Source organism: Erythrolamprus reginae, chromosome 6 (genome assembly GCF_031021105.1).
Source record: "Erythrolamprus reginae isolate rEryReg1 chromosome 6, rEryReg1.hap1, whole genome shotgun sequence".
Lineage (NCBI taxonomy): Eukaryota > Metazoa > Chordata > Lepidosauria > Squamata > Dipsadidae > Erythrolamprus > Erythrolamprus reginae.
This window is the reverse complement of record NC_091955.1, coordinates 37,189,724-37,203,432: the sequence shown is the minus strand read 5'-3', so window position 1 is coordinate 37,203,432 and position 13,709 is coordinate 37,189,724. Positions and strand designations below refer to the sequence as shown.

The following is a 13,709-nucleotide window of genomic DNA, read 5'->3' as shown; positions in this document are numbered from 1 at the left end:
TCTGTGAGTTCTTATTGGGCCATTGAGCTCATCAGGATTGACAAGTAGCTAAGCTTCACTCATCAGTGGGCATTTTGGTTTGTAACTAAGAAGCAGCAAGCCTGTAAACCAGTAACAAGGAGCGGGAAATAGCATTTATTTTTTACCCCTTCACAATGATACAGATTGTGGACACAGGTCTGATGAATTTCATCTCAATCATAAGTTGATATGAAGATACCAGATAAATAAACATATTTTGTAATTAAAATCAGCACATGGAATTTAACTACTGGGAGAGCATTCTAGCTCAAACAACATAGTAAAAAAGGAGTAGATATCTTCCTCTGCCCCTGTTCTGTTCCAGCATCGAGCTCCCCCAAATCAGATGCACAGGACCGCCATCAGGAATTTTGGGGCCCCATACAGCCTAAGTGTCTGCCCCCCCCCCGCCATTTTAAAACTACTTTATTTTGCGACATACCAATTATGTATTAAATTTACCTTTCAAAAAAAAAAAATAAACCCTGCCACTACAACAAGGTACACTTGTTTGACAGATTAATAATATGTTAATAACACAGAAAAAATATTCAAGTGACATCAACATATTACATACATATAAATAAATAACCAGAACAGTGCAAATACACAAAATTAACAAAATATTATTAATTTTGCCATCAACAATATTAAAAGCAGCAATAAGATGGCACAAAGGATAAAGACAAAATACTCCTGCATCACACTAAAAAAATATTGGTTTTCACAATAATACCAATAAATAACAGGTAACCAGAAGATAAATTATACACAATAATGTTTAAAACTATAGTAAACTCCACCATAGGTGTAAAAAGCACAGTGCAAGAAAAAAGAAGAGAAAGAGGAGGGAAGAGCAAAAAAACCTTCCCTCTTCTTCTCATTAACCTCTCCCCCTATCTCTTTCTAGCATTTTCCAAAGTTTGCAAAATTTTAAAATTAAAGTACTTTATAAAAAAGAACATACCCTCATGTATCATCAAATCCATATTATGAAGCAAATATGCAAAAACTCCAAGATTTTTTCTCATACACGTACCTGCTATTGAGTTCCATAACTTAATATACTTAAGCTTTTAAATGTGTAATGTATAATGTCTCTTAACAAATAGCATGTTCGTGGCTCTAAGAGCAACACCTTTTTTTCTCTTTATTCTTTCTTCTTTTCCTAGGATGTTATCATATCTATTAAACATACGGAGAGATATTACTTTGTATGCATTTAATATAATTTAGAATGTAAAATTTAAAATAACAAACTCCTGCTTCAGATCTTCTCTGTACAAGTCTTAAAATATGATGTAGTTTGTTTTTTTGAAGTCTTTAGTAGCTGTACCCAGCTTCTCCTTTGCATATTCAAATCTTCCCACTTCCCACAATGCTTGCTTCTGGAATCAAGGATGGTGTTTGCTTCCCAAATCTAAAATGGCGAGACGGCTCCAAAACACATGTCAACTCCAAAGCAACACATCTTTTCCTCACACTTACAAGGGCACAATTTTGAAAAAAATCTAACACCATAACCAAAATGTATACCAAATTGGCTCTGATCCAAACTTCATGTTTAGCAGCTATGAAGCTCTTTAGGCAGAATAGAGAAAAATTAGGCATTTTTGCTGATCTGTTCCCTTTGCCTGGTCTCGATTGTAACAATTTTGTAACTGAATTCAATTAGCTTCCTTAGCACTCCGACTCTTCAATTGCCGGGCCCCCCTCATTTTTCAATTTGCCCGGGTCCCTGACGCCAGTCCCGGTAATACTGCCCTATCGGCGGCCCTGCAGATGCACACCACCAGTTTTAAATAATAAATGATTTTTACTATACACAAGAAGTATTTTGCAGTTACAATTTTTTTTTTAATGAAACTAAAGTCTAATGGCTTTGCCATTCTGCTTACAAAGTCTTATCAGCTGGCTTTAATCCCAGAAAGAGACAATAATTACCCAGCTGGAATAATATTCAGAAGCAGAGACACTCAGAAGTTAGCTGGAAACTTGGAGCTCATCAGAAAGCCAAGAATGTGTCTCTTTGTATCGCAAGCTGAAAAAACAAGAACTGGATTCTAGATGCTAGCATGAACCATGTTGTTCTCTGCACCGGAGTGACACATTAGTCTGTCTTAAATATCCTGAAGGTGTAGCCCAGTAGTCAGCAGTGCTACTCATGAGTAAACATCCTCCTGAGTAAGCACCCATGCCTCTTAGACCAGTGTTTCCCAACCTTTTTGGAGCCGCGGCACATTTTTCATATTTTCAAAATCCTGGGGAACATGGGGGGGGGGCGCTAAAAAGAGTTTGGACAAAAAAAAATCTCTTCCTCCCTTTCGCTCTATTTCTCTCTCCCTCCCTCTTTCTCTCTCTTCCTTCCTTTCTCTCTCCATCCCTCTTTCTTTCTCTCTTCCTTCCTTCCTCTCTTTCTGTCTCCTCCTTCCTCTCTCATCTCTTTCCTTCCTCTCCCTCCCTTTCTCTCTTTCCTTTCTCTCCCTTTCTATCCTTTCTATCTCTCACCCCTTCTCCCTCTTTCATTCCCTTTCTCTCTCATTCCTTTCTCTCCCTCTTTCCTTTCTATCTCTTTCTTTTTCTCCCTCCTTCATATCTTCTTTCTCTCCCCCCTTCCTCCCTCTTTCCTTTCTCCCCCTCCCTTTCTCTTCCTTTTTCTCTATCCTTTCTACTTCTTACTCTTTCTTTCTCTCCCTCCTTCATTCAATTTTCTCTCCCTCCCTTTCTCTCCCTTTCGCTCTCTTTCCTTTCTCTCCCTCCCTTTCTCTTCCTTTTTCTCTATCCTTTCTACTTCTTACTCTTTCTTTCTCTCCCTCCTTCATTCAATTTTCTCTCCCTCCCTCTCTCTCTCTTTCCTTTCTCTCCCTCCCTCTCTTCCTTTTTCTCTATCCTTTCTACTTCTTACTCTTTCTTTCTCTCCCTCCTTCATTCAATTTTCTCTCCCCCCTTCCTCCCTCTTTCCTTTCTCCCCCTCCCTTTCTCTTCCTTTTTCTCTATCCTTTCTGCTTCTTACTCTTTCTTTCTCTCCCTCCTTCATTCAATTTTCTCCCCCCCCTTCCTCCCTCTTTCCTTTCTCTCCCTCCCTTTCTCTTCCTTTTTCTCTATCCTTTCTACTTCTTACTCTTTCTTTCTCTCCCTCCTTCATTCAATTTTCTCTCCCACCTTCCTCCCTCTTTCCTTTCTCCCCCTCTTTCTCTTCCTTTATCTCTATCCTTTCTACTTCTTACTCTTTCTTTCTCTCCCTCCTTCATTCAATTTTCTCTCCCTCCCTTACTCTCTCTTTCCTTTCTCTCCCTCCCTTGTTCTCCCCTGGGGCTGCCTGTGCCTGCCCTGCACCACCCAACACGGACGGACAGCCCCCGGTCGTCGGTTTGTCGCCCCCTACCCCCCCACGGAGGGAGATCGGGCTGGCGGGGGCGGCGAATCCACCTTCCCAACCGCGCGGAGGGAAATCCGGTAGGCGGGCGGGTGGCCGCGGCTCCCTGCGCACCCCTGGAAAAGCCTACAGGGCCACCTACAGGGAACGGTGCCCGGGGCCGCTTTAGCCCCCCCCCCGCCATCTCCCCGTGACTGCCTGCGCCGCTGCAGCCGCGCCCCCCCCGCTCGCACCGCCAGTGCCCTCCCGCCGGGCCCCAAAGGACACTTGCCGATGACGACAGGGAAGCTTCAGCTGGGCGGGCGCTGCCGTGCCGGTGCCTCCGACCTCCCGGTTCCTGCTCGATACCGCGGCCCAGCTGAAGCTTCCCTGTCGCCTGGGCGGGGCGCTGCGGTGCCTCTGAACTCTCCGCTCCTGCCCGATGCCGCGGTTTCTGGCGCTCTCCTGCGCGCCCCTGGAAAAGCCTACAGGGAACGGTGCCCGGGGCCGCTTTAGCCGCCCCCCCCCCCCGCCATCTCCCCGCGACTGCCTGCGCGAAGAACGGAGCTCTCCTTCCTGCCTTCCTTCTTTGGGGCCCAGCAGGAGAGCGCCAGAAACCGCGGCATCGGGCAGGAGCGGAGAGTTCAGAGGCACCGCAGCGCCCCGCCCAGGCGGCACACCTGGCGATGTCTCGCGGCACACCAGTGTGCCGCGGCACACCGGTTGGGAAACGCTGTCTTAGAGAATCTGCAAATTCAGAAGAGGCTCCTCCTCTTCTCCTGAGTCATTCATGTCAGGACATGCAGAAGGATCTGGTTGCACTTCAGACTCTAACATCATGTCTTCTTCACTGTCAGTCTCGGGTACTAGGAACACAGGATGCCTGTACCATGCTTCCACTGTCTCTGTGTCCTCTGGGTCTGTGACTAATTGTGCAGGGTGCAAGTGGACCACAAAATTATACCTCACCACAGGACCCTTCCCCTGGATCTGTCGGTCAGGATGCGGTTTAGATGGGAAATGTTCATGAAATGTCCAGACCAGATTTGGAGCGTGATAAGAGTCCACATCCTCCGGCTGCTGCCCCTCCCTCCAAGTACTGGAACTGACCTTTCAGCCATAGGGAATCCCTAATGCCGGCAATCTCAGGCTCTGGTGATGCATACTGGATGCTAGGCACAGACAGCAGTCGTGCAGCAGAATGGACTAGGCAGGCAGGATGGGCTGGGACAACAAGGGAGTGATGGAAGACAGGACAAATTCAGAGTGTGTGAGGCAAGGTTAGTCTGTAGATCACTGGGTTGATGACTGCTTCTATGAGGAATGGGCCCAGGAACCAGCAAGCAAGCTTATGACCCAGTTGATTGGTGGGCAGATATTTTGATAACCAAATGCGATCCCCTACTATAGGTTATTACCAAATTATTGCAATGATATGGGAAACCAATCTTGTCAATAAAAAGCATCTCATTATTCTGAATTATTTAAGCCTATAAAATTATATTCTCTATGTATCTAGGGTAAAAGTTACTTGCTTATTCAGCTAAGAGCAAAGGTTAAACCACCACCTACAAAAGCCAGGGCAGATAAGAGTAGTCTTTGATAGAAATGCTCAGTTCAAAAACCTCTCTTTGAACAAAATCCTTCTTACAGGACCCGATCTTACCAACAGCCTTTTAGGTATGCTTATTCGCTTCAGAAAAGAGCCCATATTCTTCCTAGCAATCATCCAGCAGATGTTTTATCAGCAGAGCAAGAGTATAAAATGCAACTGCATGTCTTCTCAGATGCATCCACACTGGCAATAGCAGCCATAGCATACACCAGAGTGTATGTATTTGTTGTTTGTTTGTTTGTTTGTTTGTTTGTTTGTTTGTTAGATTTCTATGCCACCCCTCTCCGAAGACTTGGTGTGGCTTACAGCATATAAAAACAATAACAGTAACAGTAAAACTAATCCAATTAAATTTAAAATGTCATGTCTATCTGGAATCCCTAATTGAATTTAAAAATCAATCATACCCATTTTTACAGCTATCATACAATCATTCATTGGCCAGGGGCTAAGATCTAATCAGTCCAAGCCAGGTGACATAGATGAGTCTTAAGACTCTCATTAAAGGTGAGGAGGGTGGGGACAGTGCAAATTCCCAGGGGGAGCTGATTTCAGAATGCCAGGGCCCCCACAGAGAAGACTCTTCCCCTAGGTCCTGCAAACAACATTGTCTAGTTGGCAGGACCTGGAGAAGGCTGACTATGTGGGACCTAACCAGTCACTGGAATTGGTGTGGCAATAGGTGGTCCTGCAAGTAATCTGGTCCGATGCCATGTAGGGCTTTATAGTCCATAACCAACACTGAATTAGCAAACAATGCAGACCCCGGAATGTTGGAGAGAGAGGCAGGCCCATGACCGCTTGTGCGGCTGCATTCTGTACAATTTGCAGTTTCCAAATACTCTTCAAAGGTAGCACCATGTAGAGAGCATTATAGTAGTCGAACCTCGAGATGATAAGGGCATGAGTGACTGTGAGTAAAGACTCCCTGTTCAGATAGAGCCGCAACTGGTGCACCAGGCAGATCCGGGCAAACGGCTCCCTCACAGCTTGAAACTCTTGGCACATGGGACTTGTATTCCAGGTTCTGCCCAACTCAAAGACTTTTACCAAGAAACTCTACAGCAGACCAGTCACCAACCTAGTCTTGCTGGTAAGAAAGATAGAGCTTCAAGATTGAACTTCATGCTTTACATGCCTTGTATATATCTCAATGTTTGCATTGTTTGATGATACACTTTGTTTACTTTAGTTACTTAGATAATTAAGTTACACTGTTATGGTATGCCTTATTTATTTATTTATTTAGTTAATTAGATAGTTACGTTACATTGTTTATCTTAGATAGATAATTTGCTTTATTTAGCCTATGCCTTTGTTTATTTCAGTTTATTCACTGGTTGGCAGTGGAATTTTACAAATTTCAGGTGGAGAGTGTACTGTCACCATAGAAAGAGATACTTAGCTTGTCTTAAGACATGTTTCTTTAAGACATTGCATTAAGGGAATGTACTTATATTTCACATGTAGTTTTACATGTGACCACTTCTGTGAATTCTTATTGGGCCATTGAGCTCATCAGGGTAGGGAAGTAGCTAAGCCTTGCTCATCAGCAGGCATTTTTAGTCTGTTACCAAGAAGCAGCAAGCCTGTGAACCAGTAACCAGGAGCGGGGAAGAGCATTCATTTTTTACACCTTTGTGATGATACAAATTGTGGACACAGGTCTGAGGAATTTCATCTCAATCCTAAGTTGATAAGAAGATACCAGATAAATAAACATATTCTGTGATTAAAATCATCAAGTGGAGTTTAATTACTGGGAGAGCTTTCCAAGTCAAACAGCATAGTAAGTTTTGGGCACCATTTATAAATCACTTGTAGGAACAGTGTGATTAGAAACAAAATATGATAATAAGTAAATTTAAAAAACCAAGTAGGATCTAGAACAGGGGTGTCCAACCTTAGCAACTTAGCAAATAAGGAATTCTGGACCTGTTCCACACACTAGCACTGAAGTATTATTACCTCATAGTGCACCATGTTTTAAGAATGATAACTTTAAAAAGAGTTGTTGAATTACTAAATTTTATTCGGTCTTAGCAGTGAAGTAATATACAGTGGTACCTCGTGATACAAACCCCTCGTGATACGAACCCGGGGTTCGAAATTTTTTTGCCTCTTCTTACAAACTTTTTTCGGCTTACAAACCCACCGCAGATTGCAAAATGGCACTCTGCTGGGCGCCGCCCCCCGGCTGTCACCTTTTAGAACAGCCGGGGGGCTTTTCGGGTTCGGGTTCGGGAGGCTGCCGAGAAGCGCCGCCGCCCGGCTGTCACCTTCTGAAACACAAAGATGGACGTCAAAGCTCCACCCATGGAATTCCCTATTGGGATTCCCCAGCTCCTTTCCAGGCTCCAGATCGGCCGAAAACGCCGCTGCCGATCACAAAAATGGCGCTCCGCCAAGCAGCGCCGCCTGGCTGTAACCTTCTGAAACAGCTGGGCGCTTCTCAGCGGCCTCCGGAACCCGAACCCAAACCTGAACTTCCTGGTTCGGCGTTGAGGAGAAGGTGACAGCTGGGTGGCGGCGCTTCTCAGCGGCCTCCCGAACCCGAAAAGTTTGGGTTTGGGTTCGGGTTCGGGAGAACGCCGAGAAGCCCCCTGGCTGTTTTAAAAGGTGACAGCCAGGCGGCGGCGCCCAGCGGAGCACCATTTTGTGATTTTTTTTTCTTTTTGCAGGCATTAATCACTTTTACATTGTTTCCTATGGGAACATTTTACGAACATCTTACGAACATTTCACCTTACGAACCTACTCCTGGAACCAATTAAGTTCATAAGACGAGGTATTACTGTATTTTACTGCACACCATTGCGGGGGATAGATTGGGGAAACATCTACTATATGTAGGAATCAATGACACAAAAAAGGACTTGAAAACAATATTGAGTGATTATGAGCAGCTAGGCAAGAAAGTCAAGAAGTTAAGTGCACAAGTATTTTTTCATCTGTGCTGCCAATGAAAGGCCAACATCCAATAAGGAAACAAAGGATTCTAGAAGTCAACCACAGGCTAAAGGATTGGTGTCACCAAAAAAACTTTGCATTCCTGGATGATAGTCTGTACTATCTTCATGATAGGCTTTTGCCAAAGGATGGGCTGCACCTCACAAAGACTGGGAAGAATATTTTTGGAAAACAACTGGCTCAACTTATCAGGAGGGCTTTAAACTAAAATTGAGGGGAGAGGGTGACCCATATTTAGGATCTCAAGGACCTAATTTTATTTATTTATTTATTTGATTTTGTCCAATACACAATGAGGGTTTTAGTGGGTATACACATAGTAAAATACATAATGAAGGTTATAGAGGATATATTCATAGTTAAATATATCTAAGAAAGAATAGAAGAGAAGATATAGGCATAAAACATATCAATGAAAGAATAGAAGAAGAGATATAGGAATAGAAGAAAAGTATATGAGATATAGGAGAGCAATAGGACAGGGGACGGAAGGCACTCTACTGCACTTGTACTCGCCCCTTACTGACTTCTTAGGAATCTGGATAGGTCAACCGTAGATAATCTAATGGTAAAGTGTTGGGGATTTGGGGATGACACTATGGAGTCCGGTAATGAGTTCCACGCTTCTACAACTCGGTTACTGAAGTCATATTTTTTACAGTCAAGTTTGGAGCGGTTAATATTAAGTTTAAATCTGTTGTGTGCTCTTGTGTTGTTGTGGTTGAAGGTGAAGTAGTCACCGACAGGAAGGATGTTGCAGCATATGATCTTGTGGGCAATACTTAGATCATATTTAAGGCATCTTAGTTCTAAGCTTTCTAGGCCCAGGATTCAAAGTCTAGTCTCGTAGGGTATTCTGTTTCAAGTGGAGGAATGAAGGGCTCTTCTGGTGAAGTATCTTTGGACATTTTCTCTCTTTTTTTGAAAATAAATTTATTAAATATATACAATAAAAACCAAATACAGAAAGACAAAAGAGATATGCATATTGTACATTTTTTACACTCTACTTATGTAGTAATTGGGGAGTGGGAGAAGGGGGTTGTGAAGGGAGGGAAGTAGATATAGAAGGAAGGAGGATAGGGAGAAGAAGGAGGGGGGGATAGAGAAGCGAAAACCAGCGTTAGAGCTGGGTCTTTCATGATTTGCGGCCTGTAGTTTGAGCTCGTAGTTGGTGTGTTTTACCCTAAGGCTTTATCGATATGTTTTGAATGTAGTTTTTAGTGCCAATATATATAATTCATTTAGGGGTTTATTTTCTTTGTAAAGTTGGAGTTCGTGTCGATCGATGTTTACAGTTTGTTGTTTCAGTTTGATGTTATGATTTGTGATGTAAATTGCTATTTTTTCAAGTTGTTTTTGTTGGATATTTTTCTTGATGGGTAATTTTTAGATAATTCCTTTTTTTTAACCAGAGGTACCATTTATCCCAAGCTTTGTAGAAATCTGTCTCATCCTTGTTTTGCAGTTCCATTGTTAGTTTGGACATTTCTGCGCATTCCATTATTTTAATCAAGAGTGATAGAGTAGTTGGGGTTTTTTCTTGCTTCCAAAATTGTGCATATAAAATCCGTGCGGCTGTAATAATATGGATTATAATATATCTGTTTTCTTTACTAAAATTTTGTCTTGTGATTCCTAGTAGAAATAGTTCGGGTTTCTCATGGATAGTCTGAGAGGTAATTTGTTCTAGTATAGTTTTAATTTTTTCCCAATATTTTTGGGTGGTTTCACATGTCCACCAGATGTGGTAATATGTACCTGGTTTTTCTCTGCATTTCCAACATAATGGTGATAGATTTGGATACATTTTTGCAAGTCTAGCAGGTGGCAAGTGCCATCTGTAGAACATTTTATAATGGTTTTCCTTATATGAGGTTGCCATCGTTAGTTTATAGTTAGCAGTCCAAATTTTTTTCCCATTCGTTTAAATAAATTGTGTACCCAAAGTTTTGTGACCACGCTATCATAGATCCTTTAACTATTTCTTCAACAGTATCGTGTTGAAAGAGGATATTGTATATATTTGATATTTGCTTTTTTTGTGGACCAAAAATTATTTTATCGAGGGGGTTATTTTTTTGGAAGTCTGATTTGTTCTTATCTTATTTATTTGTAGGTAGTGTAACCAATCTACTTTAATACCTTTTTCCATGAGTTTTTGCTTAGGAATTAGCTCATTATTTTCGTTTAGTAGTTGGTCGTATGTTATAATTTTATCAGGGGTTAATGCATTCGGGTATATAATGGCTTCTGTTGGTGAAATCCATTTTGGGATGCAGAGGTAGTGGGTTTTTTTAATGAAGTGCTAGGTGTTAATTAAGGTTTTTCGGATGTAGTGTGATCTGAAATATGTTGGTATTTTATCTATGTCTGTCATCAGAAACTTGTGCCATCCGGATTGAAGGTCATAGCCTTCAAGTGTTAATATTCTAGAATTTTTAAGTATTATCCATTCTTTCAGTAGGTTTACAATTGAGGCATGGTAGTATAGTTCCATGTTTGGTAACCCAAAACCACCCCTTGACCTATGGTCTTATAGGTCCTTAAGTTTTATCCTGGCCTTTTTTTTTGTCCATATGAATTTGCGAATTTTTTTGTGTAAGTTTTTGAAAAAGGTCCTATTTAGTTTAATGGGTGCAGTTTGGAAAAGGTATAGAAATCTAGGAAGTATATTGCTTTTAATTACAGCAATTTTCCCCATTATAGAGAGTGGGAGTTTCGACCATCTGCAAAAATCTTTGTCCATTTCATTGATTAGTTTATCGTAATTGTCTTTCTTGATAGTGCTGCAATTTGCGGTAATCCATAATCCTAAGTATTTAACTTTTTTGGCGGTTTTTATTTTAGTGGATTCTTCTAATTTCGATATCTGCTTTTTTGTCATATTTTTTGTTATCATTTTTGTTTTTTCTCTATTAATTTTTAATCCAGCAATCTCTCCAAATTTATTTATTTCATTAATTAGGATAGGTGCAGATTTTAAGGGGTCTTGTACAATGAACACCATGTCATCAGCAAAAGCTTGAAGTTTATAGTGTTCATTTTTAATTTTTAATCCTTGGATTTCCTTATTGTGTCTTATTTTATTTAGTAGAACTTCTAGTGCAAAGATAAAAATCAGGGGGGCTAAGGGACAGCCCTGCCTCACTCCTTTTTTTATACTTATTGTTTCTGTCATATCATTGTTTATCAGTATTTTGGCTGTTTGTATTGAGTATATAGTTTTAATGAGTTCTGTAAATTTATTACCAAATTGCATTGACGCTATTTGTGTTGTAAAGAATTGCCAGTATAAACTATCAAAAGCTTTCTGTAGATCTACGAATAGGAATGCTACTGGTTTATCTATGTTTTTATTGTAGTATTCTAAAGAGTCCAAAATAATCCTTGTGTTTGTTGTTATGTTTCTTGCCGGAAGGAAGCCATTTTGGTCTGTATGTATTCTAACAGTTAATATTCGTTTAAATCTTTCAGCTATGATGGATGCAAAGATTTTATAATCTGAGTTAAGCAGGGATATTGGACGATAATTTTGAATGTGAGCTCTATTTTGTGTATCTTTAGGTATTAAAGTTATGTAGGCCTCGTTCCAGGAGGAAGGAAGTTTTGAACCCTCGAGAATTTCATTAACAAGGGGTAACATTATAGGCTCCAGAATTTCTTGAAATTGTTTATAGAATTCGGCAGGTATACCGTCTGTGCCTGGGGTTTTATTATTTTTTTGTTTTGTAATTGCACTAGTTAGTTCCATTGATGTTATTTTGTCATTTAGCATATCCTGATCTTCCTTATTTATTTTTTCTGTATTTTCTAAGTTCTTGAATAGATTATTTATTAATTGTTCATTTACGTCATCTTTTTTATATAATTCCTCAAAGAAAGATTTAATTATTTGTTTTTTATCGCTGAGTGTTGTTTTTAAAGCATCTGTATGATCATATAATGCCTCTATAATTTTATCTGCTTTTTGGTGAGCGAGTTTTGAGGCTAACCATCGCCCAGGTTTGTTTGCAAATTCAAAGTGCTTTTGTTTGGCAATCCTTAGTTTATGTGAGAGTTCTTCTTGAGTTTGCAGGTTTATGTAATGTTTTGTAATATTCAATTCTCCTAAAATTTCGGCGTTGTCTGGTTTCATTTGTAGGGTTTTTTCAAGGTTCTGAAGTTTTATTTTTAGTGTGGATAGGCTGTTTTGTTTCTGTTTTTTCTTTTTATTTTGGTATGCAATATAGGTTCCTCACACATAGGCTTTCATTGTGTCCCATAGGTTTTGTGTGGAAGTGTTACCATCATTGTTAATTTGGAGAAACTCACCCAATTGTTGTTTTAACATTTTTTGAAAGTTTTCTTCTTTAAATATTGTTTGGTTCATAGTCCATCGTCTTGAATGGTTATTAGTTGAATCTCTCCATTTCAACAATATGGGGTTATGATCTGCCCAGGAGTTTGGAAGTATTTGTATGTCTGTTACTTCATTGATAAATTCTAAATCAGCCCAGGCCATATCTATGCGGGACCATGACTTGTGAGGAAAAGAGAAAAAAGTATATTGTCTATTGTTTGGATTAAAGTGACGCCATATGTCTTTTAGTGCTAATTCAGTTGTAAGTTGTTCAAAAGTTGTCAGTAGTTGTTTTCTCTTTTTCATTTGCTTAGTGCTTTTATGATCCTTTTTCCTGTCTAATATTGCATTGAAGTCGCCTGTTATTATTATATTTGTTAAGTTTAATTCCGTGATTTTTTGATGTAGCTTTGCATAAAAAGTGGATTGATTTATTGTGGGAGCATAGATTGCGATTATATGTATTTTTTTTGTTCCTGATGTAATTTGTACTATTAATATCTGTCCGTTGTCATCTGTGTAAATTAGTTTAGGGTTAAGTTTAGGTTTAATGTATAGTACTACTCCTCTTTTCTTGACTTCAGCAAGGGATGAGAAGATTTCTCCAAGCTTGGGATGGTTTAAGATTAATTGGTCTTGTTTTTTTACATGCGTTTCTTGGAGACAGATTATATCTGCTTTTTGTTGTTCAATTTTGTAGAATGTTTTTTTCCTTTTACTAGGAGAGTTGAGGCCGTTGATATTGATAGAGAATAGTCTTATTTCATTATTCGGTAAGGGGTTTTTGTGATGTAAGTTAGTTTGCTGGTTCTCTTCTTTTCTCCTTTCTCGCCTCCGCTTGAGATCTTGTTGTTGGGCCGTCTCTGCCATATTCTTCCGTTAATTTAAGTCCAGTTTCCTTATCTGCGAGAGTGTCTTCAGAGCTGATTTCATCCAGGCTAGATTTATCTTTTGATTCTTGCTCCCTAATACATTCCTCATCTACCTTTTTGATGACTTGATCGTAAAAGTCTCTTGCATCTTCTGTCGAAGTTATTTTGTATTTTTTGTCAATTAAGGAGATAAGCATGCCCTCAGGTGTCAGCCATCTAAATGGTATCTTGTTTCTGTTGAGTTTATTAGCTAGGGTTTGATAGGGTTTCCGCTTTTCACGCACTCGTCTAGGAACTTGACGAAGGACTATGATCTCTTTTCCTTTATATGATGGAGGATTTTCCTTTGACATATTGTAGATTTCATCTCTTATAGTACGCTTAGTGAATCTAATATGTACTTCCCTGGGTAGGCGATTTCTTTTTGCGTAACTTGTAGATAATCTGTAAATTTCATCCATTTGTTGATACATTTCCTGTGGGGTTTTATTTGTGATGGGTGCAAGAATTTCTGACATAATCTGAGGCAGGTTC

At 40.1% G+C, this 13,709-nt stretch overlaps 1 protein-coding gene across 2 annotated transcripts in view; it reads right to left on the bottom strand.

The window, feature by feature from the left end:
• The window catches only part of CNTN1 (contactin 1), a 760,044-nt gene that overhangs the window by 728,980 nt on the left and 17,355 nt on the right, over positions 1–13,709 (bottom strand). The window lies entirely within an intron of this gene.